The 26141-nt window shown below is 43.5% G+C and overlaps 1 long non-coding RNA gene across 10 annotated transcripts; it reads right to left on the bottom strand.

Moving 5' to 3' along the window:
• Positions 1-285: 285 nt before the first annotated feature.
• On the bottom strand, positions 286-25956 carry LOC144724453 (uncharacterized). 10 transcript variants are annotated; one of them, XR_013586490.1, is made up of 8 exons: positions 19780-20273; positions 17439-17855; positions 10063-10214; positions 9136-9324; positions 5150-8322; positions 4650-4668; positions 2466-2563; positions 1048-1569 (listed from the first exon to the last, which is right to left on the bottom strand). It is a non-coding gene; the product is annotated as an uncharacterized LOC144724453 (long non-coding RNA). The 10 variants fall into 10 exon arrangements; XR_013586494.1 differs by having other exon boundaries at positions 4650-5258; positions 6060-8322; XR_013586492.1 differs by having other exon boundaries at positions 1049-1569; positions 4650-6250; positions 8247-8322.
• Positions 25957-26141: the final 185 nt, after the last annotated feature.

The following is a 26141-nucleotide window of genomic DNA, read 5'->3' as shown; positions in this document are numbered from 1 at the left end:
GACGACGACAAGACCACCGAAGCACGATGGAGGGATGTCTGGGCAAACACCAACCTCATGGGACCTCCTTTGCCAGTACCAAAATATGAAAATAGGTTTTCCACTTTTTTCTGGCAACAAAACAGGTGTTAAGATGTTAAAACACCAACTGAAACCTTTTATAAGGAATCATGTCTGCATTAACCACAGTACTTGTGGTTCTTTGATTGGTCCAATCCCCAAAGATGCCATATGGAGTAAGACCCATTTTACAATCCCTTTATTGGCTACCGATTCAGTCCAGAATCACTTTCAAGAGAAGGGATGGACTGATGTGATACAGATGAATGTGGTGCTTATTGGACTGCTACCAGCAGTGTCAAGATCGGCCTCTGTGGAGGAGGCTCGTAAAGGATGCTACTGGACACTTGGAGGCAGCCCCATTCCAACAACAACAAAGAACAAAGGAGCGACACTAACAAGAATGAGAAAAGCGCCGGGTGGCTAAGCACAGGAAGTTGGCACAGGAGGGAGCATATGATGCGTCTGCAGTCATCTCAGTTAGTCAACCCATGGCACCTGGATCTGTCCTGTGACCTCCTGTCAGAAAGCACCTAACCTGGCACAAGTGCTACGGTGATATCGCCAGCACTTAGTGGCAAACAGCGGCTGTTGTTGTCAATGTAAGAGTGATTAAATGTGCGGACATGAATAATGGCAAAATTAAGGCTACACTCTACCGCTCATAACATCTCATGGATATGTGTGCATTCCCCCTGCAAACATTCCATAGAGACTCGGAAACGGAACAAATATAAGCCTACTCACCCAGGATGTGAAGTTGGAAGATGATGAGATGAGGTTGTTAAGATAGGGAGGGAGATAAGAGGGACATTTTGGCATGGGGGAGGTGGGTGGTTCGCCAGGGGGCTGCCGCTTGGGAAGCTGAGGAAGGGCTATTGGGTGGAAGGAGGAGTTTGATGAAGGGGCATAGTCATTTAACCAGCTGCGGTAATGTTTGCCACAAACCCCACGTGACGTTTTTATATTTCTTATCTGGGGTACCTTGTGATATAAATGTGCGTCATTTTATTTCAAATTAGCATTTTTATTGATTAATGCACAAGCAAAACACAATATTTAAATGATTACATGTTAATTTCAAGAAAGTATTTTATCATCAAAAAGGTCCACGTTATCGTAAATGTAAAAACATTTAAAATGTTTTTGGTTTTTACAAAAAAAACAATAGAAAAATTAATATGAGCTGTAAATATTATCTGTCTTACATGACATTTACCGAAAATCATCATCATCAATCCTTTTCAGCACCACAGCTATTTAACCGTACGATAAATTTATTAAATCTGTAAAATACAAAATATGGTGCATATCAAAATATATTTGAAAAGATATGTTTTAATTAATACAATATTAAAATGTTGAAAGGAAAAAGTGTGCATATTATATTGTATAATGCAAATGAAGCGAAAGCAGTGCGTGTGACTCCGCCACTTGTCCCGGTGACTTCATCCACTCGGTTGCAGGATGAGCTGCCCATTCTTGGTGGGAATGTGACCTACATGTTTTCTAAAATACAAAAATAGAGACATCAGATATGAGAAAACAAAAATATATTGAAGTGAAGAAAATGTACATTATTAATTTTTGTGTTCTGAGTACAGGGTCCTGCTTAAAATATATGGTATATTTATTTAGCCTGTAGAGAACACACAAATATAATAACACTCAAAGCAGTTGCATATAGGCAAAGCAACTTACGAACGCTATCACCTTGTACAGGATTTCATTGATCATGTATATAATTGTCTCAGGCAGATGGTGGCTCTTTATGTGACCCACCAACCTCAGCTCCAAGTTTATGAATTACAGGTGCCAAGAATATTTGCAGAGCATTATTGTTTATGATGCTCGTTTACAATTGTGCTTTTGGCACACACGCTGCTGCCGAATGACTATGACACATCGCTAGACGAAAATGAAAGGGCTTAAACACCAGGAGCCTACTGCTTAAATCAGTAGGATTCATTCGGATGAAGTTATATTATTTGCTTGGCTGACCCTCAGGTTAGGAGTGCAGAAACAGCGTTAAATCTGAGTTGACTTAGCCCTTCATCTCGCATTGCTGCACATTAGCACCACCTTCTGGGATGTAAGCAATGGTTTTCATATGCCATAGGAATGTGTAATTCTCATCACCTGCAAGTTCTCTATACGAGAAAATATCTGTCCCATTCTAGTTTTAGCAGGTATAACCGAAAGCATTTTACCATTTGGAAACACTAAATGATTTCATTCAAAAAATGGGCAGACCATGCTTTCCCACCTGATGATGGACGCTTATGTTGCACCCGAAACGTCGTGATTTATTTCATTTTATTCCTACGTGACTTTACCGAAAGAACCAAAATGTCACTCGTTTCAGAAACCTATTATTTTAGGTTAAATGTAATAATGTAACTTACCATAGATACTGAATACCTCTGCCGATGGTTCTTTGTATTTTGCAGCAGGCTTGACATTTCCTCTTACATAACAAACGTTCTCACTCGGAGTGACTTTTCTGTGGGAAACAGTCAAGTGTATTTGTCGTGTCAAATATATAAAAAGTGCTACATTTTCACATTACAGTACAGTATATACTCTGGTATATTGTACTACACATCTCTTGAATACACAACATCACTTCGTCTAATCCGAATGTGTTACACATTGCAAAACATGAATGTATTCATACGCACATTAATTATTCAATTTTGTTTTTCAATTGATTGATTTCTGGCCACGGCACACATCAATGAGGTTATATCCTGAGCCGCGCTCAGACATCGGAGTTGGCCTAATATCCAAACTGTTGGCACCGGCTGTGGCAGACTTCCCGTTTGTCTGTAACCTCCGTTCGGAAACTATACGTGTACACGTTGTAAATTATAAATCTCGAGAGGCAATTTAGAGGGGGGGGGGTCTCCGGTAAACCTCATCTCGATATACGTTGTTTCGCATTCACGTCGCCGACTTTTTGAGGAACACAACGTAAAATGTCCCCGTATATAGACGTCGTTAAAGCATTGTGTGTGGCTAGCATAGCGGATAGCGTGCTGCGCTGCGGGCCCAGTGACCCGACTTCGATTCCCGCTCAGAGCCAACACCAGTGATGATTATCGTTATAGATGATCGTTTTCGACTCGGCTCAGCTGAACTCGGCTCTGGGGGGGTGGGGTTCTAGAAGTACTGTACAACTCGCATATGCGCCGCCATCTGCCCAGTCCCATCGTGTTCTCTCGCTCATTGTCATTTGCGCGGCCTTCATCGCAAAATATCGTCGCAAATCTTCAACGGAACTCATCCACTCCTTAAGGTAAGATCATAAAAATGTTAGGTTAAGGTAAAATCTTTTTAAAATGCTGTTTGAGATGTTGTGGTCCCTAACCCCGACGTATATCGGGGACCCTCTCTATCATGAACGATACCATCATCTTCTTTATATTCGGCGTTTTCATTAAGTTTGATTCTAAGTAATGTTAAGCTGTCTTTGATTTAGCTTCTCAGCTCATCGACAGGTGGCGCAAGACACAAACGCAATAGCAAGGGTAGGCCTCGGCAAGGTAAGGTAAAAGTTAAAATGTAAAAAAACCAAGCCTACCTTTACAGTACCTTTTACCTTACCACAATACAATCACTCTACCCTACCTTTTACCCTTCAGCAGGTAAGGTAAAACGCAATGAGCCTAACTTTACCCTACCTTTTACCCTTACCCCATACAAATTACGCGATTACAGGGTAATTACTGGGGTACTACTACACATGAAAAAGGTTTATAACGGTAAATGCTAGGTAGAGTGCGATATTCATAGAGAATACTCTCGATTATTCCAATTTTACACGCTTTCTTTGAACTCACGCTGTTGTTGTCGTTGTTGTATCCTCAAATCTTGTAACTCAATTTTAACCCACTTCACAATATGGTATAGACTGCAAACTTTGTATACTTATGTCATACTGATGACAATATTATATTGTATCATAAAAAATATCTGTTTTAAACGTTATTTTTTATATGTGATGTTTCGGCTTGGGTCTAATTGTCCACGCTCAACTGACGTTGGCTGTAATTGGCCACGGTCCCTTACGCTATGGCAAGCTTCGGGGCCACTTCCTGGAGTCGTGGAGTTCTGCCATTACTAGCACAGTACATTCATAAAAGCATGTTTTTAAAAAAGTTTAAAAAAAATATTACTTATTAAATGGAGGCGACCGATTGCGCCACTGAGCTTTTAGCGGTAAACAAGGTACTGTATTTACCGGGTAATACTTCGCGCTACCTTTACCCTACTGGGTAATTCTTCCGAGCAACCTTTACCCTACCCTTTACCTTGCCCCTTGGCATGTCCACACCTTTACCCTTTACCTTTACCCTTTTACCCGGTAAAAAGGGTAAATTACCTTACCTTGCTGAGGCCTAAGCAAGCGTCAACACGCGCATCCTCGATTCCCATCGGCACGACCCCATCTACTGATTGGCTGTTGGGTTTTTGGGGAAAGGGATCACGTCTATGCCACATAGCCAATCGGCCAAAAGCTGTCTCATAGCATGAATCAGTCCATGTGTATGTTTAATGGAATTAACTGATTTATATTCCATATTTACCTGCATGTTCTCTCATGGCCTGCAAAGTTCAGATAATGGAAATAAATTAGCTTGTTAGTAAATTGAGCTTCATAAAATGCAAATGCAAGCACATCAACCTTCTTTGAACACAATCTACCCACAATGTTCAGAGCTATAACAGGGGTCGTCAAGATGCATTTATTGTTGTTAATTGTGCAGCAGTGGCTATCCTATGGAAAAGTTAACTCTTCAAGCTGGATGACGTTTAAACTACTGCCCAGAACTACTAATAGAGGTGGGGATTGCCCAATGTTCATTTTAACATGGGAATACTGACTCATGACCATGTTTATAATGCTGTATGTGGTGTTAACGTTGGTTCCCCTGATCCTTTGTAAGTAAGAATCATCTTATACAAGCATTATTGCAGCCTCAAAACTGCTTAGCTTCCAAGATCTGATTCAATCATTTGTGTTCTAGGTGTCCTATTATACATAGGATGCTCCATATGCAGAATTCCTAATCTGCAGCTATATTACCCGTGTGATCTGTAGAGTCCGTCAAAGTTCTTATTATCAGCAGCCCTATTTCTTGCTGTTATCTGCATTTATCTGCAATTGTACCCTCAATACATAGGGAAGCGACTTCCTAAAACAAACAAAAATGGCCATTATCAAACAAAGTGCACGGGAGGCACATTCAATTATTACGAGAAAGCCACGCAGACACGAATACACTCAGACACCGAGGCAGACAAGCACGGAGACACAGAGGCACAATGACAAACAAAAAGATAACAGAAACATGAACAGACATGGAGACACAAAGCCACAGAAAGACCAAGACCAAAAAAACTGATATTGACCCTTTCAGTAATGGAGTTTGGCAGGACAAGTACACGAGTTGAGACTCGTGTACTCTAACAGCTACACCTTTATGCATTTCTGTCCTTGTGTCTCCCTGTGTCTGTATATGTATGTTGAACTTCTTTCGCACCGTACGTTTCCAACCGTGCTAATCGGAGGTGCGTGTATCCGTGTCTGTAGTGTATGTCTGTATCTGTATTAAGTTGCTTACAAGGAGATACAAAGGCAGACATGTCTTCAATTGCACTTAAAAAACTCCGATTATCCGTGATTTTTTTTCACGGACAAAAGGAGCCATGCGGCAACATTTATTGGCTGATTAGCCGCAAATGTTTACACCGCAGATAATAGGAGTAAAATCGAGGATAACTCCTGTGCATAATGAATCCGTGATATTGGCCCCCCATATCACCTCAGATAAGGGGAGTTCTGTACATGTTTCATAAATAAATAACAAAGGCAATTACACTCACATGATAGGAAATGGGGTAGAAATTATGGTTTAAAAAACTAATGAGAAGCAGAACTCACTTTTCAATACACGCCTTTTTTTGAAATTACAGAACACGCCTGCAACACCCACCACCAATACAGCGAAGAAGACCACCGCTCCTGTGATGGCTGGGACCAGCACATTTGGGGTCTCGTGTTCACTGGGAAGCGTTGAGCTTAACAGCTCGTCCATTGGTCTCATAGAAGAAGGAGATGTAAACGTTTCAACTGTTCCATTTTGGATTGAAAATTGGTCACACAGAGCCTTCATGTTCACCAGGCCTGATGATGAATAGCAACAGCAACACACACTGTATCCGACGTGTAATGTAAATATGCAGTCTAGTTAAGCACTTGCATAATATAACAGTTCATCTGGCACTCGGACATTCCTATTTTACTTTCTATTCACTGTTTTGAGCATTCAGACTGGTCTGCCTTAAATCCGTCATTGGATTCACCATGATGGATTTTTTAGAAGCTCATATTATTGAAATATCTGGACACAGTCCCATCAGTTGGCTCCTCTGGTAGACCAGGATGCAATGGCTGAATCATGTAGTCCGCTGACCCAGCCACTGTTTGATCAAGGAAGCAGTGGTCGGATCGAGACGGCTACATGGGGATGAGATGGGTTTGAGAAGAGATGGCCTGAGGTGGTAAGGAACGAAATAAACTATGTAAATTTATGAATAACTGAAGGTGTATAGATCGGCCTCTGTAATGGAAGTTCGTGAAGAATGCGATTCGGCAATAAATTGGAGGCAATCGCTCAAGAATGGAGGAACGACGCTCACAACAATGAACAGATTGCTGGGTGGTTGAATACAGTGAGGTGGCACAGTGAGGAACATAGCTGTGCATCTACCAGTGATCTTGGTTAATGAAGTAAAGGGTCATGGTGACATCACTGTGCCACTTCGTGGAATATGGCAGCTATTGTTGAATGCATTCAACAATAGCATTCAACAATAGCTGGCAGGTTCCCACACCACTATTGTGAGTCGGGGATCACTTGAGCCAGAATGCAGATCCGCTGTCGCTCTATGGTGAGTGATCTCCACCACCATCCCATGCCACAGGCGGAGCCATGGGAAAAAGGTCACCCAAGGCCCACCCACCGTGCCCCCCTCTCGCAGAGGGCACGGTGAGACTCGGTCAATTTTGGGTCTTGTAATTGCACTCGTATAGCTGCTTGGCCGTGAGCCCCGGGAATGCACATCTGACATCTTCAATGACCCAAGACTCCCGCGTCTGATCCCTCTCACTCGGGTCCACCTCGTACACCCCTTCACCATTCTTCCCTTTGTAGGTTGGTTCATTGGTTGAATGAACAGTGAGATGCAGTGTATTATTAATTTAATGTACGGGCAATCTTGGATTTTGCTTAAGAAGATGGTGATTCATCTTCTTGGTTCTTTCGGTAAAGTCACGTAGAATGGGATTAATAAAATAATAAAACTAAAACATAATAAAATAATTCTCACAACGCTCTTCCTCCTTCCTCCCAGCTTAAATAGACGATCCAAGCCTAGGATGTGTCATTCAGACTCTGTCTTATCGACAGACCTGTTCTTCACCTGAGGACGGCTGCTTGCGTTGTGGCCGAAACGTCGTGAGAATTATTTTATTATGTTTTATTATTATTATTTTATTATTTCCATTCTACGTGACTTTACCGAAAGAACCAAGAAGATGAATCCCTACAGTCACGAAAGCTTTAAATCGAAATATAACTGCCACTACGGGGTGGGATTCTACAAACCTTTAAGATCTTTCAACAAACTCCGGGATAAGAAGGCTCAGCTAATCGAGTCTCTCACCTTTCTGGAGAGATGCCGCGACTCTAAGGTAATAAAATTCCTCTTGATATGCAAATTATTTTGTCAAGGCGCTCTTCCTCCTCCCTCCCAGCTTAAATAGACGCTCCAAGCCTAGGACGTGTCATTCAGACTCTGTCTTATCGACAGACCTGTTCTTCACCTGAGGACGGCTGCTTGCGTTGTGGGCGAAACGTCGTGAGAATAATTTTATTATGTTTTATTTTTATTATTTTATTATTTTCATTCTACGTGACTTTACCGAAAGAACCAAGAAGATGAATCCCTGCAGTCACGAAAGCTTTAAATCGAAAGATGGTGATTCTTTTCTATGATAGTAAATATTGGCATAAAATTTGACTGTTATAAATTGTCTCTTTTAAGTCATTGTCCAGTAATACACCAGCCTAAATACCGTAGTTTAATATAATAGTGGGGATACATTGTTACCAGTTTACCATTGACACAGTTGTCCATGTTTGAGTATGGTTCAGAGGAAGAGACGGTACAACCACATGACGGTGCATCGATAGCCTGCAAAACATATCGACATGATGAGCCATTCTGCCGCTGGAATTTGTCCCTTCCAAATTGTAAAGTATGGAGCATATAGACATTTCTCCCCAAGTAAAAAATTACCAATAATTTTTTTTTATATAAAGTGACAGAATTATGCTCAAATTAGCTAAATACAATATGTGCCCAGTATTTCGTCATAGAGGGCAGGGTCCCTAATATATACGTGGGAACGTAACGGCCTTTTTTAGTCACACTCATGCACGTTTACTTCCTACTCTGTTTTCCAGTCCCCTCCCAACTCTACGTACTTCGAATCTGGCAAGAAGGAATTAATTTCACATCATCACGCTAGTTGACTAATGCTTCATTTTTCATATGTACTGTACTTGTGGATGTCTTTCTTGTACTATATATCCAGTTCTATGCAGACAAGCAGAACATTATAGTTCCACGCTGTAAAGTTGTTTTTTGTTTAAAGGAAACAAGGTAAAGGTGCAGCCCTGGAATTACCTGTTCACACCACTGCTGGCGCAAAGGCCTCCACTCGAGGGAGCTCTAGAAAGCCCTTCGAGGGTATTTGGCCTACTCTCCCACACTTGTGTTAGGTACCATACGTGAACTATTATTCCACAGGCAGTCGTAGCCTCATGCACAACCGTCTTATGCATGATTGCTATTAATGTACATGTGGAGTGTCATCCGTTTCTTTCTGCTCTGCATTTGGAGAACCATCCTATTGGTGATTTCATGGATAAGACGAAGAGTGCAGGGCAAGCCCAAACCTCTTTGAATCCCACACTTACAATAGTTGACTGTATAAAGCCTTACCTTTAAGCGGAGTCTCGTTTTTTCTGGACCATAGATCCATGCATTCAATTCAAACTTGTAATTAGTGTGTCCATCGTAAACATCAATCGTGTCAAGGTACCAACCAGAAGCAATTCCACTGTTGTCATGCCATACATATAGGTCTGTTATGCATCCAAGATTTGTAGTATTGGTTCTGAAGACATCAATCTGTAACACATTCAAATCTTGCATTGCCTTTCAACGTGTAACCGAAATGCAGAATTCACAGAAAATATCCAACTATGACATCGAATAATATGTACATATTTATCCTGGAAAGCCACACCGGAATCATGACTCTTTTCAGGAAGGTCCTGAGTGAGCTTTTATGTTTCAGCCAATAAATAAGGGTCCATACTTGTGGGAGCAAACGGGAGCACCTGGAGGAAACCCACGCGCACAAGGGGGCAACAGGCTATCCCCATACGGATGGAAACAGATGGCGATTAGTCTACTTACTATACTGCCTTCTCCTAGCGAGCTCAGTGTATGGCACCTTAATGCCAATGGAGTTTCACAACATTTGTGCCTCGCATCTACAGTACTTAATTACAGGCATGCACCACCATTGCTGTGTTTGAAATTGAAGCTAAAAACTATTTAAACGATATATATATTTTTTACATGGTAAGGCCCACTAAACTATATAGCTCTTTTTTTTAGAAGCGACCTGGCCACAAATAATAGCTAAACGAAGTGGCTTATCATGTGGAAATATACAGTGGCCAAATACTTTAAACGCGAAGGAAAGAACCGGAGGACCCGGAGAATAATCCACACGACCACGGGAACGGAGACACGCAAAATCCAAATATACAACAGGCATCAGGGTCGGGATTGATCTCACGACCTCATGTATACCAGGCAATGAAGTTAACTTCTCGCCACCATGGATTAGAAACTTACCTGACCTCGGTTGAAACAGCTACATGATGAATGAGAGAGCTCTAATTGCCATATTTTTTTCCCATTTAGGCCAATGAACACACGGGCGCTTGTTCCAGCATAAGTCACATCTCCTGTGTGCACCGTTATGATGTACGTTTTCTCCACCAACGCTGAAATGTATAAATACATGCTAAGTATCGTGGTTATAAACAATATACATCAATTATTTAATTCATGAATACTGTACACATTTTTGTGACTCATTGTATTCTACATAATTTGGGATAAACATTCAAAACACCCTTCCATAGAATTCTGAATACAGTGACACTTGAGTTACCACAATGGTTTCTCTGTAAATTATCTAATACGTTAGTTGTCTATTCATTATGTGGAAACTGCTCCCTTTTCCATGCATAGTGTATTTATGAACAGCTGGGTTATAACACTAAATAGCTTAAGAGCTAAACAGATAAAATATTTTTTAAAATACCGTAGCATTAAAAAAGGTTCACTTTCATGATGCTAAATAATTGTACAGTGAGTATAAGCCAGCAGTTAGTCTTCCTTAAACCAATGCTAGTGGACTGCCTCTCATGGGGTGAAATTCACAGTCCCACAGCTAATCGATACAATATCTACACCCGGCAATGAGAGCAGCAGTATTGGAAACATGGCACCTCATATTGTCATCAGTACCAATTGGATATGATTGATAGCGCATGCGAAATGAGACAATCCTAGTGCAACAGGTGGAGGTGATGAGCCCTCCACAGGTGGGCACAATCAGCCATGGGGGGGGGGGGGGGGGGGTGTGGCTGTGTAATTGGCTGCAAAATATAAACGGGCCAACTGAGCTTTCGTTGATAATAAATATTGGACCAGAGAGGTTGCAGCATCTGGAGCACGGTGTACCAGGAGAAGCAACGACCAAAAGTGAAGTGTTGGTGCTTTTGATGAGGACCAGTCTCTAAGACTGGAATTGGAACGTCATACTTGCTACAACAGCCTCCCACACGGGGATGAGGCAAGAGTGCAGGAGTAGACAGGCACGACCCCAAATTACTTTGCGAGGGCCTACCTTGGTGCGTCCTGCCGCACACGGATTGCTGGGATAAAGTGTGACCTAACAGTGGCTGACTGAGGCTAACAATCGGCCCAGGCATTTGTAAACACACCGAGCCCAAATTTCCATGCGATCTCATTGGCAAAGTTTGGGCTAAGTCCAAAAAAACAATGTTGCGGGTGAGGAAGAATTTCTGGGTGCTGCCGAATATGGGAGTTAATGCCAACCGAGAGCATAAATAAGCAATGAAGTGTACACGGAGATAATAAAATTATTTCAATAAAAATATGAAACTAAAATCTACATTTGCAATTTCAGCCCGGCCCTCGGAATTGACTGGCCCACCGGGCATTTGCCCGGGGACTGCCCTATGGCCAATCCAGGCTTGCTGACTGGTGTCCTGTATAACATAGCATTACGGTTGCAAAAGTGATTGTGTTTGTTTGTGTGCTGTATGAAGTGGCAAAACAACCCCCTACCTCCTCGTGGTGCCGGATGGGCAACGTTGTCGTGGGCAGTGCCGTGGAGGGAGAGCCAATTCCGATTGGCCTTTCCCCTCATGCCATTTGTAGCCACCACAGCGGCCAAATGGGGGCTCTGGATGGGTGTGAGGGGCTGGTAACCCCTCTACCTTCAATTAACTACCACTAAACTACGAAGTAAAACATTTATTAAGCTTGTGCCGGAGGCCCCGGGGGAACAGGCGTCTATGACGTCTCCTGGCCAAACCACATTTGGTGGGACCAGGAGACTGAATCATTACCCTCGAGGCTCCTCCAGAAACAACTAAAAACCACTATGTATGTCCACGTGGAATGTTCGAATGCTCACTGCGGAGGAGAGGCTGCCACTCCTCTGTCGGGAGCTGGAACGGTACCGCCTGGATTTCTGTGGTATTCAGGAGATCCGGTGAACCGGCTTTGGCTCCTGCCACCATGAGGGGTGGACAATCCTCTACTCGGGGCATGAGACTGCCAAACAACAGGGTGTGGCTCTTCTTCTGAATAAAAGAATGAAGGGGGCGTGGGAGTGTGGCGGTGAGGTGTAGGAAGCTGAAAGCCCCAGGCTACTTTGGGCTTGCCTTGCCATCAACCAGAGGTGAGGAGTGGTGGTCGTGTTTACTTATGCCCCCACTGAAGACGAACATCCGTGGAGGGATGCAGGCAAGGCCGATGAGTCATGTTCCTTCTATGACCTCCTGTCACAGGTGCTAGCTAAAGTGGCCCCTCAGGATAGAGTCATCTTGTTGGGTGACTTCAATGCCCGAGTTGGTCATGATGCTGGCACCTGGTCTGTAGTGATTGGAAGGCATGGGCCAAATCAGCTCAATAACAACGGCAGGAAGTTGCTACATTTTTTGTGCAGCCCATGAGCTTGTAATTACCAACACGTTCTGGCATCGGCACACCACACCACATCATGGATGCATGCCTGGTCCAAGCAAGAACAACTGCTGGACTACGAAGTGACGGAACAGCGAATGCGGGCCCATGTCCTGGACACCAGGACCTACCGCGGAGCTGATCTGCCCACTGACCATCAACTTGTCATCTGTAAGATGCACCTCCCATTCTTCCACTCCGGTGAAGGGTATACATCCAGGACCCCATTCAAGCCCTTAGTGGCATGGTCTCAGCTAGCTGATGAAAGTTGCAAGCGAGAATATAATAATAGCTTGTGGCTGGGGTTGGCATCCCCCACTCCTCCTGATGTTGAGGGGAAATGGGCGAGGTTTGGGACTGTGGCTCATGCAGCTGCAATGGCTGCTTTGGGTACACGGTCCAGACCTCCCCAGAGACCCTGGCTGATAGAGGAGGTGTTCAAGCTGGCTGAGAAAAAGAGACAAGCCTTCTCTCATCGGCTACAGCATCCCACGTCGGACAATGAGGAGGCTTACCGCAGCCTTCGCACGGAGGTTCAGAGAAACGTGAGGCGCTGCAAGGATGGGTGGTGGTCGCGGGTTGCTGAGGAGATGGAGTCTGGCTCAGTGGCCCGCGATCACAAATCACTCTTTAACTCCATCAAAAAAGTAACCTGCAGCGCCACACCTATTACCATCATTAGGGGAAAGAACGGTGATCAAATCTCTGACCCCCAGGAACAGTTTGGCAGATTTGCTGAGCATTTCTGTGAGGTCCTGGGGGAGGGGAAATCCCTCACCCAGGAAAATGTGCGACAAAGTGGGGATGACTCTGCCGAGGCTGCGGTGCCTCAAATATTGGAAGAAGTCACCCCCTGTGAGTGGCTGGCTGAGGTGCCATCTGTGGAGGAAGTACTGAGGGTGATCCAAAGTCTGCGACCAGGAAAGACACCGGGCAGAGATGATCTCACAAGCGAAGTGCTGAGGGAGGGTGGCGTTTGTGCACAGACTGCCCTACATGACATCATAACAACAGTCTGGAGCACTGAACGGGTTCCGCAGGATTGGAAGGATGCCCTGGTGGTCCCCCCCTTTAAGAAGGGGAACCGCACAGACTGTAACAACTACAGGGGCATCTCACTCCTCAGTGTGCCGGGAAAGGTCCTGGCAAGGATTATTCAACATCGCTTTGCTAGGCACACTGAGGAGAGGCTTGCGGAGCCCCAATGCGGTTTCAGGAAAGGGCGGTCCTGCACAGATGCCATATTTTCTATCCGTCTGCTACAGCAGAGGTGTAGGGAATTCCAACAAGACTACGTGGATGGGAGTCAGAGCCATTCCCTGTACACCTTGGGGTGCGACAGGGATATCCTCTGGCTCCCACATTATTTAACATCTATTTTGACCACGAAGTTCGTGAAGCCTTCAACAGCTGTACCGAAGGAATTTCCATCTGGTACGATACAATGAGAGGCTGATCGATGCCCGGGTGCGGTCCAGGGATAGCTCCCTATTGCTCAACCACGTTATGTATGCCGATGATCTGGTAATTTCTGCTCACTCAGAGGAGGAGTTGGAGGTGCTGCTGCTGAACCTGGAGCTTGCCACCAAGAGATGGGGCCTTACCATCAGCCCCACCAAAACTAAGCACCTGCCTGGGTATTTGTACCTTCGGACCCTCCACCCCCACAACTTCCAATTGGTGATAGGACAGTTGTGGAAAGAGTGGAGAGTTTCCCATACCTTGGCAGTGTGCTCATGACCGGCTCCGGTTTAACAGCGGAGGTCTCACTCCGATTCAGTCGAGCGGCATTATCTTTTCAGCGGTGGCGTAATGCTGTGCGCAAGCTACCTGGTCTCTCGCTCCACACAAAGCTTCAGGTCTTCTCGGCCATGGTCATTCCCACCCTTCTCTACGCTTGCGAAACGTGGACCCCCCTAACGGAACATCTTCGCCGGTTAGAAACATTTAGGCTGGCCTGCCTACGATCCATCCTGGGTTTTACCAGGCTGGATTGTGTGAGGAGCTCACAAATCCTTGAAAGATCTCGACAAAGTCCCATCGGTGAGCTCCTCCGGCAGGCAAGGCTTGGTTGGCTGGGTCATGTAGCCCGCATGCCTGGCCACTGCATGCCTAAACAGCTTTTGTTCAGCCAGATCGAGGGGGCAAAATGGGCTAGAGAAGAGATGGAGTGATGTGGTACAGGAGGATGTGGAGCTTAGTGGACTTGCCGATGACTGGTACCAGCGGTGTCAAGATCGGCCTCTGTGGAGGAGGCTCGTGAAGGACGCAACTGGGCAGTTGGAGGCAGTCGCCCTCGAACAACAGCGGAGGGCAGAGGAGCGACGCTCACAACAATGAGCAGAGCACCGGGTGGCTAAAGCACAGCAAGTTGGCACAGTAGGGGGCACAGGTGCAGCATCAGCCAGTCGTCTCAGTCAACCCGTGGCATCTGGGTCTGCCCCGTGACCTCCTGTGGGCGTTCGACACTTCACATAGCCTCAAGGTGCATATAGCCTGGCACAAGCGTCGTGGTGACGTCCCCTCCACTTAATGGCGAATGGTGGTTGTTGTTGTTGCATGAAGTGTAAAATGCGACAAGCTTAGCATCTGCGAACGCGCAAGTCATTCAAGGGAGAGGAGGGGTGATTGGCTCCAAGGTTTAAAAGAAAGGTTTAAAGGAAGAGGCAGAAATCGGTTGAAGAAAAAGCGCAAGAGGGAATTTGGTATTTTTTGCGAGGTTTTTTCGACACGTGTGTTGGTCTGTTCAATACACACTCAAGAATATCAACCATGCATCTGGAACTATTCTACGTAACGAACACCTTCCCATGATTTTTGTGAAATATGGAGAGGTGTATTGCCTGATAAATATATGACCGTTCACTAGCATTTGTTTAAACAAGCCTGGCTTTTGCTGATGAGAAAGACATTGAATGTTGAAACCGATTCGGAGCTTGCTTATCTGAAAATGCTCCTACTGTAAAAAGTATGCTCCCGGAAGGCCGTGCTGCCAATGGAATGTGCTAAAAAAATCTGTTATGTACGTTTTATGTGGCGAGATACATGTGAAAAGGAAGCATACATTCCCTGCTTATTACACCCTTTTATTGAACTTGTCTTTACATTCTTTAAAATATTTTACACTTAATATCTTCGTATCTACTAAGCCTAATGAGCTGAAATTTTCTACAAAGACTTGTCTCGCTTGATTCAAGATTTAGTAAAAAACCGCCCTGGGTCCCGTCGATCGTAGCCCTATTCGTGTTTTTGACTTAATTTTTATCATTAATACCCCCCCCCCGTCTTGTCCAATCAGAGCGGCTGTTGCTGGCCATCCTTTTACTAATGAAAGGAGCGCTTCTGTCGTCGCTCGTCATGACGCCGGAGCAGCCGCTGTGCTTCCCTCTTCCTTGGCGCAAGACCAATAAGTACAATATAAATCATTATTATATTACTACTTTTGCTATTCTTGACATAATTACATACTTATAATCGCTTTAAATAGCGTTATCATTTGCTTCGTAACGCTCGTTCTGATGCGCTGAGGGTAGTAAGGTTATGCTGACGCTTGCTTGAGCAGATGAGAACCGTGATCACGATTTCGACTCAAAAATCGTCACGTTATCGCCATTGTAATTGACAAAATGTTTTAATTATCGTTGTTGCTATAAACACGTTACATTAACGTGCTCACTCTGTGCACGTTGAACACGCTATCGCGATATATACACTGCAATTAAACGCGCTATACATATCGCATCGTTACTCCACTGTGTTATAGCATTGCACATGCTTTAAATTACTGTCGATTCAACGGTCCACGTAGACAAGCCATCATTACCATCTCCACATGCTCATAACATCGGTTCCACTGCGTGCGCAGTCAACAGTTATACATGTCCCCTGCCATGGCAATGCCCAATTTCCACTGGTCTAGATGAGTGCTGCACAATGCCCGTAGGACCATAGAGACCTTTTTTCTTTCCACTGCTAGTTGACGGTCCCTACACGCCTCTGGTTGTGGAGGCCTTTTGACCACAATTCAACTCCAGCTGGTCGGTGTAGATTGCGAAAGGCGGCCAGCATAGACGTATAGTACAACTGCATATAAATACAACGTGCTGCTCCCCGCCCCATGACAACCTGCTTGTGCATGGTGGGCACCCTTCCAGCCACTCTCCCGGCTCAGATCTGCTTTACTTTCGAGGTTCAAACAGATTGATAACATTCCAAGTCAGGGTGATTTCTTCATAGGCATTGGTGTGTATAGCCTTGCTTTTAACATAATGTGGTGGCGAGATGTTTACTACCTGATCTAATATACAGGATGTCCTGGGTTCCATCCTAACTCTGACGCCTACATATTTGCCGTTTGGATGTTCTCTACCTGTTAACCACTTTTAAATTTGCATAAACACAGACGAATGCTACTTCCATTTCTATGCTGCACTTCAACATTATATAAGCTTACTGTACGTAAATAACCAGAATTTACGTTTAAGTCTTTGTTAAATTAGCGACAATGTGACTAAAACGTAAAAAAAAACCTATCGGTAAAAAAACTAGTTTTCATTGCACACACTTTTATTTGCACTCAAACGTAGAAAATACATTATTTTGACCACAAAAATAATTAACTTCGATGTGCTGAATAAGGAAGCCACCCATTTTTAATCAGCACATCAAATTTGATTAATTCTACATCAAAAAATATATGTTTTAGTGCAAATAAAAGTGTCTGCATTGAAAAATCTATTTTCTTTACATATAAAAAAAAAATTACGAGTGAACATACGTTCTGTCTCGTACAGCTTAATGAGCGTCCGGACACTGTTCTGGTTGGAAGTTTTAAATCTTCGTTATGTTCAATAGTCCACTGGCTTATTCCAAATTCCCACTTACGCTTGTCCAGTTTACAGAGGTGTTACTGTATTTTAAAGTGGTGTTTACATTGAGTTACTTACCAATCACCGTTAATCTAACACTCTTCTGGTATTGGTGATTGTTGAATTTAATCTGAGTCTCTTTCAACATATCCCACTCGCACATCGTCCTACTGTTGTTACACAAACATCGATCAAGGTAGGACGCAGCAGCACAAATGTAAATGCCCGAGTCAGATACGTGCGCGTTTCTTATGTTTAGGTCATGGTTTCTGGAGCAGGTGAACTTCAAATCTTCGGCTGATGTCTCCTCATCACCCTCACAAGAGGGAAAAAGGGCTGTTTCCCCAGAGCACGCGATCACAGAAACCGGCCGGCTGCCGTTTACTTGTGCGATCTTGAACCAAACCACCCAGCCTGCCTCTGTGCCGACATCGTGGCCACACGGCAGACAGGCACTTTCTGTATCTTCCACAAAGATGGAAGTTTCCTGGTTGGCTGCAGAAAAAAATGTTTATAAATTCGGGAGGATTATTTTTCATTGCGCAACAATAACATAAAAAAGTGGTGAGCTTTAGAGAGATAGACAGCTAAAAGGGATAGATTAACAGAACTGCAGGGAGACAAATGGAGATAAGAGACAAACTGAGCTGCGGAGACAAACTGGAGTGCAATAGACATTGATATATATTCTTTGGTTCTTTTGGTAAAGTCACGTAGGTCTAAAATAAAATAAAATAAATCACGACGTTTCAGGCGCAACACAAGCGTCCGTCATCAGGTGGGAAAGCATGGTCTGCTGCTGAGGCAGACTGTTTTAAAAGGTTTGAAATGGGTGTAGCCCAAGCGTCATAAAGAAGTGGCCGGGGCTAGTGATGTTAATATGAGAAATTAGAATGTACCTGTAGAAAAGAAGGAAAGCGGCCTCTTAGACGAGGGCACAGAAGTGGCTATGTTAATGTGAGAGATTAGCATGATGTTAATCTGAGAAATTAGAGGGTACGGAAGTGGCTATGTTAATGTGAGAGATTAGCATGATGTTAATGTGAGAAATTAGAGGGTACGGAAGTGGCTATGTTAATGTGAAAGATTAGCATGATGTTAATGTGAGAAATTAGAGGGTACGGAAGTGGCTATGTTAATGTGAGAGATTAGCATGATGTTAATCTGAGAAATTAGAGGGTACGGAAGTGGCTATGTTAATGTGAGAGATTAGCATGATGTTAATCTGAGAAATTAGAGGGCACGGAAGTGGCTATGTTAATGTGAGAGATTAGCATGATGTTAATCTGAGAAATTAGAGGGTACGGAAGTGGCTATGTTAATGTGAGAGATTAGCATGATGTTAATGTGACAAATGAGAGGGCACGGAAGTGGCTATGTTAATGTGAGAGATTAGCATGATGTTAATCTGAGAAATTAGAGGGCACGGAAGTGGCTATGTTAATGTGAGAGATTAGCATGATATTAATGTGATAAATAAGCATGTAACTGTAGAAAAGAAAGAGAGCCACCTCCTCGACGAGAGAGTGCAACCAAACGGGTGTAATCCAAAGGGCATATGAGTATGAGAGTGCAATCCAAAAGACATGTGAGCATGAGAGTGCAATCCAAAGGCAAGATAGTGCAATGCAATGGACATGTGAGCATGAGAGAGGCATAGAGAGAGAGACACACACAGAGAATTGAAATAACAGCTGACATAGGCAGGTAGGATGGAGACTTCACAGTCAGTTAAGACTTACCTGAGGGCGGACGCTTGTGTTGCGCCCAAAACGTCGTGATTTATTTATATTTTAGACCTACGTGACTTTACTGAAAGAAGCAAAGAATATGGATTCCTGCAGTCACGAAAGCTTCAAATCAAGACGTTAATAAATATTTAATATTGCCCAAGCTAATTACTTAATTCACCTGTTAAGCAGTTAAGGGTTTTCATATTAAAAAAAAAACTTGGAAACTAAGTCTGAAAGACGAGCCTCGTTTAACACAGACCCATATGTTCGATATATTCCTTTTTTTGTTGCAGGACAACATGTTCAAGCTCATAATCCACTTTTTTATGTAAGCTCGTGCAATGCTTCCATAACCCATGTTTGTTCCATGGAATAATATAGTCGCTTAGCAAAACAAACACAGAAAAATCCGCGATTAACCACGATGGCTCATACAGTATTTGTTTCAGATTGTAAGATTATCCTGCATGGTGCACGGCAGATCCCAGGCTCCAAGTAGGTCCCCCCATAACACCATTATTGACTGTAAATTCACTATTTTATTAACATTTTAGCTTTAGTTATCTTTACATTTTACAAAAATGTTCACTGCCATTTCTAGTGTAGAATATCATACAATATTTAACATTTCAAAACAATAACCCAAAACATTTTATCATGAAGGTACTTTTTAGTACTTACTGTACCTGCTTGAAGTCCTTTAATAAAGAGCAAACAAAATAAATGTATACAGAAATGAAAACACATTTTAAGTTATTTTTTTGGTGTTGTATTAAGAGGTGATACACTCAGTAGGTTCTCTTTTTTTTAAATGGAAAATCAGTTGGGTCGTCGGCACTTTGAGGGTTTATCGAAACTTCCTTTTAATGTGCTTTTTTTTTTTTACCAAACTGCGGTTTTGCCTGTTTACATCCGATAGGAAAGTCACGAATGTAATAAAATGTTTTCTTTTATACATCAAATTAATCAAAATCCTAAACTTTGGAAGTTATTGCCTAACATCAATTATATGGGCAGTCCTCAGGTTACTGGATCTAATTTGTCCCTGAGATGCGTTTGTAAGTCGAACGGTTTGTAAGTCGGAACACAATGATGCACTGTATATAAATGCCCATACGGTCAGTGTAACTAAATATGTAACGGTTCAAGATAAAGGAAGCATTGTTAAACTCATTAAGAATAAATATTGTACAATTGCACGTCACATTGTAAAAAAACAGTATAGTAAATAAAATATTTTTTAAAAATGAGGCAAACAACTAGTTTTTTTATGCACACACTTTTATTTGCACTCAAAAGTAAAACATACATTATTTTTATCCCAGAATTAATTATATTTGATATACTGAAAAAAAGTGAGTGGCTTGAAATAAAGACAATGAAACATCAAAAGCAAGCCACCCACTTTTATTCAACACGTCAAATGTGATTAATTCTGTGGTTTAAATTACATATTTTCTTCTTTGATTGCAAATAAAAAGTGTGTGCATTGAAAAACGAGTTTTTTTGCTTTATTATGGTGAAAATTTTGTAATTATTTAACTATTTCATTTTACCAGGTAAAGCCTACTAGAGCTATCTATCTTTTTTTCAGAAGCGACCTTGCCACAAATGGTGGCCCAATGAAGTAGCTTATCATGTGGCAATCTATAGCAGACAAATACTCGAAGCAAATGTTTCTAAATGGAGGGAAAACCCGTAGGACCCGGAGAAAAATCTACGCAACCATGGGGAGAACATGCAAACTGCAAATATACAGGCGTGATGTTTAGGGCAATGGCCATTCATAGCAAATATAGACAAGAGAGATGGAGTTAATGATTAGAGAAACAGCTAAAAAAAAGATAGAGACTAACATAACTGCAGAGAGACAAATGGAGATAAGATACAAACTGAGCTGCAGAGACAAACTGGAGTGCGATACAAACGTTCATATATATTTTTTATTGCCCAAACTGCTAACATGATGCGTTGAGCAGTTAAGGGTGTTTACATTGAAACAAAACTTGGACACCAAGTCTGAGAGACAAACCTCGTTTAACATAGACCCATATGTTAGATGGGTTCCTTTTTTATTGTTGCAGGACATGTTCAAACTCATAAACCACATTGTTTTCTGCAAGCACGTGCAATGCTTCCATAACCCACGCTTATCCCATAAAATCTACAAATCCGCGATAAACCTCAATGGCACAAATTGTATTTGTTGCACGGCGGATCCTAGGCTCCAATTACGTCCCCCATAGCACCGTTATTAACTGTAAGTTCACGTTTATTACAACATATATTTTAGCTTTAGTTATCTTTGCATTTAGAAAAAAAAATCACTGCCATTTATAGCGGATAATATACAATATTTAACATTTTAAAAAACCCCAAAAATGTTAATCATGAAGGTACCTGCTTGAAGTCCTTGAATAAAGAGCAAACAAAATAAATGTGTACAGAAATAAAAAAACATTTTAAGTGATATTGTGGTGTTTTATTAAGAGGTGATACACTCAGTAGGTTCTCTTTTTGCTAAATGGAAACTGAGTTGGGTCGGCACGTTGAGGGTTTATCGAAACTTCCTTTAAATGTACCGTACTTTTTTTTTTACCAAACTGTGATTTAGCATTTTTACATCCTACAGGAAGGTCATGAATGCTCGTTAGTTAGTTTCTCAATTCTCTGGTTTCAGTGAGGGTCGCGGCCGCAACATGCTGAGTAGGGTGGTCCAGACCTCCCTTTCCCTGGCGACAGACTCTCGCTCTTCCTGGAGAATTCCCAAGTGTTCCCAGGCCAACTAAGCGACATAGTCGCGCCAGCGTGTCCTGGGCCAGCTTCGGGTTCTTTGCCCAGTGGGACGTGCCCGGTAGAGTTCTAGGGGGGAGTCTACAGGGGGAAATTTACAGGGGGGAATCCTTACCAGGTGCCCGAACCACCTCAACTGGCTCCTCTCGATCCGGAGGAGCAGCGGCTCGACTATGATGCTCTCCCAGATTACCAAGCCCCTCACCCGATCACGGAGAGTGAGCCCGAGACAACCCTGCGGAGAAACCTCATTTTGGCCAATTGTACCCACGATCTCATCCTTTCGGTTATTACCCAAAGCTCACGACCAAATGTGAGGTGTGGGAACGTAGATCGACCTGTAAACCGAGAGCTTTGTTCACGAACTTGGCTCCTGCTTCATTATCACGGAACGGTACAGCGCCCACAACACTGCGGACGTGGCACCGATCTACCGGCCGATCTCCCACTCCCACTTACCATCGTTCACGAAAGAGACGCCGAGGTATTTCAACTCTTCGACTAAGGGCAGCTTTTTCTCCCTCACCTGGACAGCACAATCCACCATCTCCTGGGAGTTAATTATGACCTCATATTTGGCAGTGCTGATCATCCCAGCACTTTACCGAAAAAACCTAAGAATATGAATCCTTGCAGTCACGAAAGCTTCAAATCTAGAATCATCCCAGCAGCTTCACACTTGGCAGCAAACTGTTCAACTATACTCCCATAGTACCACCCACATGACATTGCGGGAACATGGTCATATGCTTTCTCCAAGTCTACAAAGCAGAGGTAGACTGGATAAGCATACTCCCATAACCCCTCATATCTGTGAGAGGGAAAGGAGCTGGTCCATTGTTCCATGACCCTGATGGAATCTGCATTGTTCCTCCTGAATCTGAGGCTCAACCACTGGGCGGAGCCACCTCTACAGCACTTTGGCATAGGCTTTACCTGGGACATTGAGGAGTGTGATCCCTCTGTAGTTGGAACACACCGCCCGGTCCCCTTTCTTAAAAATGGTAACCATGACCCCAGTTTTCCAATCCGCCTTCTATGCAACATTGAATAGGCGTGTTAACCATGACACTGCTATATCGTCCAGCGCCTTCAACATTTCTGGGCAAATCTTATCCACGCCAGCAGCTTTGCCTCTACAAAGGCCCTCGACCGCCGCAGCGACTTCAGCAGCTGTGATGAACCCCCCTCCCACCCTCCCTCGACTATCTTCTTAGTTGAGTTCAATGTTACGCCACCCTTACTGAAAACAGCCTGGGCCACGTCCCGTCGATTCCTCCTAAGGCGTCAGATGGTTTGCCAGAACATAATTAAGGCTGCCTTGTAATCCCTCACCGTGGCCTCTCCAAACTCCTCCTATGCTCGGGCTTTGGCTTCAGCGACTGCTGCAGCTGCCGCCCTCTTAGCAAACTGGTACCTCTCAAACGAGTCGGGAGACCTTTTTCCAAGCATAGCTCGGAAAGCCTCCTTCAACTTGACAGCTTCCCTCACCACCAGCGGGTCCTAGGGTTGCTGCCATGACAGGCACCAACTGCCTTCAGGCCACAGCTTTTCGCAGCTACATCGACATTAAGAGGTCCTGAACGTCGTCCACTCGGACTCAATGTCCATTACCTGCCCTGGAGTGTAGCAGTTTTCCCGGAGGTGGATTTGGAAATCTTTCTGCACTGGGCCTTCCGCCAGACATTCCCAGAAAACAAGCACTATTCGTTTGGGCCTTCCAGGTCTATCTGGTCGGTGCCCCAAGTGTTGGATCTAATTTACCACCAGGTGGTGATCAGTTGACAGCTCTGCCCCTCTCTTCACTCGGGTGTCCAGAGCACTATGGCCTTAGCTCTGATGATACAACTATAAAGTCAATCATTGACCTTCGGCCGAAGGTGCTCTGGTACCAAGTACACTTATGAGCATCCTTGTGTTCGAACATGGTATTTGTTATTGACATTCCGTCACGAGCGTAGAATTACAATACCACCTGACCGTTCAGGTTCAGATCAGGGGGGGCATTCTTTCCAATCACGCCTCTCCAGGTATCTCCACCGTTTCCCACGTGAGCATTGAAGTCGCCCAGTAAGACTATGGAGTCAGTAGGTGGCACTCTATCGAGCACTGCACTCAACGTCTCCAAGAAGGCCGAATACTCTGAACTGTTGTTTGGTGCATAAGCACAGACAAGTGAAGAGTTTTCCTTTCTGAGACCCACAGTCTCATTGAGGTGACCCTCTCAAATGATATTTTTTATATAAGAATTCATCAAAAACTTTAACTTTCGAAGTTACTTCCTAACATAAATTCGACTGGCATTCCTCGGGTTACTGAATCTAATTCATTCCTGAGACGTGTTCATAAGTCAAACGGTTCGTAAGTTGGAACACAGTGCACTGTATTAAAATGCCCATACGGTCAGTGTTATGAAATGTGTCACGGTTCAACAAATAGGGAAGCATTGTTAGACTACAAATTTAGAAGTATTACACATTTACATGCAACACTGTAAAAAGTACTGTATAATAAATAAAACTAAATAAAGCAACAAATAGAATAGAAAAAAATAGTAATCTAGTTTTTCAATGCACGCACTTTTACTTCCACTCAAAAGTAGAAAGTCAATTATTTGGACTCCAAAATTCATCAAATTTAATGTGCCGAATAAAAGTGGGTGGCTTCCTTTCGATATGTTTAATTTTACATATGCTGATAAGGCAGTTGTGTGAGAAACTGCTGCGTTGGCATTCTAGTTCATTCTATAAACTAACCCCTTTCACTGCTACCATATTTCTCTTAAAACCCAACAACTTGTGGATGTTCAATACAGTACAAACCACAGGGTCACCACCAGTGGCGGCTCCTGCAACATCTCTCAGGGGGGGCAAATGTCTGGATGATTGATAAGGATAAGGTCCACCCATGCAATGGATAAATTAACAGCTTAAGCATGTAAAGGCAACTTCACTTATTTAATATTAATGAAAAATAAAGTGACTCTTACAATACATCTTGTTTGTTTCTATACTCACTATTAAAACAAACCACTCAAGTTTCTTTTGTTAAAGATTCCACTAGGTGGCGACAAATTATATTGTTGGATGAAACGTGCTTACGTATGATGACGTAAGCACGTATGATGACGTAAGCACGTTAGGGCGAGCCCTCCCGTAAGCCATAGAGAATGCATTGCAGTACCCCCGTTCGAAAAAAAACATCTTTGAATGTAAGTCTATGGGACCACTCGGGGCGATTCTCAGCTGGAGGGAAATCGCCCAAAAAGAGGCGGTACTCCACAGAACGTAGCATGACGCTGATTGGACTATATCCAGAGGCACAGTGACGGCTAGCGTGACTCTGTGGTTGAATGACATTGGTGGTGCGTCGTCCAATCGCCCTAATGAAGAAACCGCCCCTGGTCACCACCTTGGTGAAATACGCGTCGGGAATCGTGCAGAAATAAAGTTGCAAATGGCGCAATGTTATTAGTACGAGCTGTCCGCGACTTATGAACGGGTTCCGGTTAGTAAGTCAAAACACAAAGTACTGTATTTAAATGCACATAAATTTGTTACGGTTCAACAAAAAATTGAAGCATTCAACTAAAATTAGAAGAAATTCACATTTGCATGTAATTACTGTCGTAAATAAATCATAAAATTTAGGGGAAAAAAAATCAGTTTTATCTTTGCTTACCTTGAGTCCTAATGCAGCCTTGCTTGTCGGAAGGAGCGTAATGAGTCCCCAGAATTGCACACACACACAACGATCCCCCGTGTATCCTTAGCAGACTATTGGGGAAAGTGTTGTTAGCGAGTAGCGTCTGTGAAGGCGGTCACGGCACACGAGGGGGTGGGTGGCCAGGACCACGCCCGGCTGCCTTTCACCCACGAGTGGCGATGTTTACACACCGCACCAGACATTCATTTTAGGTGGAGTCGACCTAGGGGAGGCCCATGATCTATTCAGGTAATCGTCACTGGCGTTGATCATGAGCGGGAATCTAACTCGGGTCGCTGGTTTGGTAGCACAGTTGCTAATCATTCCACTAGCGCTCGCCACACGCACACACGGGCACATGCGCACAAACGCGCGCAAACTCATTTTCACACACGTACACGCAATAGACATTGTGACGCGCATGCCAGTCGCCTTCCATGTGGACTTTTTCAGAATGAAAAGATTGATGACTGTTTTAAAGGAGAAGGGAAAGATGCCAGTAGAGAGATAAATGGTTACCGATGTCGGCAAGAATGCCACCGAGGATGTG

This window comes from Lampetra planeri, chromosome 20, assembly GCF_965212315.1.
Source record: "Lampetra planeri chromosome 20, kcLamPlan1.2.h2, whole genome shotgun sequence".
NCBI classification, from domain to species: Eukaryota; Metazoa; Chordata; class Hyperoartia; order Petromyzontiformes; family Petromyzontidae; genus Lampetra; species Lampetra planeri.
The sequence above is the reverse complement of the archived record's forward strand: the minus strand, read 5'-3'. Positions and strand labels throughout refer to the sequence as shown.